Genomic DNA, 1,753 nt, shown 5'->3' on the forward strand with positions numbered 1-1,753 from the left:
CTCTTATGAAATTATATTGGCCCCTTTAATCTTTGGTTATACTTCCCTTTTGGGTGCTACATGCACATTTTAAAGGCTTAAGGATCACATGGTTTTGTCTCAGCAGTGAGCTTCACCTGGAACATTAGTATGTCCTATATTAGGTACTTTCCCACAGTGGTAACCAGATATCTGATATAAATAATTCAAGAGAACAAAATTTGATTTAACATAAGATTTCAGCATGGTGGTGGAGAGGACATGGCAGAAGATAGATGTTAACATCATGGCAACCATGAATCAGAGAGAGACACAAAGAGGGAGGGCCCTGGGACAAGACATGGTCCCCAGGGGACCATGCACTCTGCATTCTCCAGGTAGGCTCCACCTCAAAGAGGTTCCAAAACCTCCCCAAATGGCATCACCAATTGGAGACCAACCCTTCAGTGTATAAACCATTTGGGAGGAACATTCTGAACTATAACTGGTAGTGCAGTACACAAGTCTGCAAGGCCAAAGATTGGTTGTGGTCCTGATCACAGTCCTCTGACATCTTACATGGTACTGAAGAATATAAAGTTACTTCTTTACATGCATGGATTTTTGAATAGCTGTGCATAACTTGAGAGACAAATAAGATAACTTATTAAAAGAATATAGTAGGCAATATTTTTTGCAACTGTATTCCCAAGACACTTGGGGAGCTGAGGTGGGAGGATAATTACCAGGAGCTCTGCAGAGGAAATGCTTGCTCCACTCACCAAGTTCTTGGAATGGAAGTCAGGGAGTTCCTAGATAAAGTGCAACACAGAAGCTTCAAAAGAGAGAAAGGACAGAGACCATGGCTACAAGCAGACCTGTGGCTGAAGAGATTATTGTAAACAGACAACAGATTTATATGACCAGAGACAAAACAGTTTGTTTTCATAAAGATAACAGTCATGAGACCACACTTTTACTTCGAGTACATATTTATTTGCTTACCCTTGTCATTGATAATCTTATTATGCCCATGTTATCATTTGTAAACATGAATCCTGTTTATTATACGTTGGCTTCATCCTTTTCACATAATTCCTGCATAAGAGCTAGATGCTTACTATAATGGTTTTGAATGAGAATGTCCCCATAGGTTCCAAGTATTTGGACATTTTGTCTCCATCTGGTGGTGCTGTTTTCGGAGGTCTTAGAAAGTGGGGCTAAGCTGGAGGAAGCATGTCATTGGATGTGGGCTCAGAGAGTTTTTAGACTTGCCAGATCTCTAGTCCCTCATTTGATTGCTGTGCCTGTTTGAAGATGTGAGAGCTTAGCTTCTGCTCCTCCTCCAGTCACCTCGGCCACCATGCCTCCCTGCTATCATGGACTCTTTCCCCTTTGGAACTGTAAGCTTAAGTAAACTTTTGCTTCCGTAAGTTGCTTTGGTCAGTGTTTCTATCACAGCAACAGAAACATAACTAATAAAGTAATTCTTACCGAGAGTGGGGTGTTGGCTGTAAAGACCCTGACCATGTGGGATTTTGGAGAAATGTGGAAGACTTTGGAAGTTTGGGCTAGAAAAGTGGTTGGTTGCTGTAAGCAGAGCTTAATAGGCCATTCTAGTAGGTGCCTGGAAGAAAGTAGGGCTGAGAAAAATGTAGTTCCAGAGGGAAATAAGGACTTAAGCAGCACTTGGGATATTTTGGCAAAGAGTCTGGCTGGAGTCTGTCCATGACCAAAAAGCTTGCCTGAAGCTAAGTTGAAAAGCAATGGACTAATTTCTCTGGCAAAGAAATTC

General features: G+C 41.6%; 1 pseudogene; it reads right to left on the minus strand.

The window, feature by feature from the left end:
- The window catches only part of LOC103743204, a 9,774-nt pseudogene extending 8,286 nt beyond the window's left edge, over positions 1 to 1,488 (minus strand).
- Positions 1,489 to 1,753: the final 265 nt, after the last annotated feature.

The sequence above is a fragment of the Nannospalax galili genome, unplaced genomic scaffold (genome assembly GCF_000622305.1).
Source record: "Nannospalax galili isolate Female #2095 unplaced genomic scaffold, S.galili_v1.0 scaffold40, whole genome shotgun sequence".
NCBI lineage: Eukaryota > Metazoa > Chordata > Mammalia > Rodentia > Spalacidae > Nannospalax > Nannospalax galili.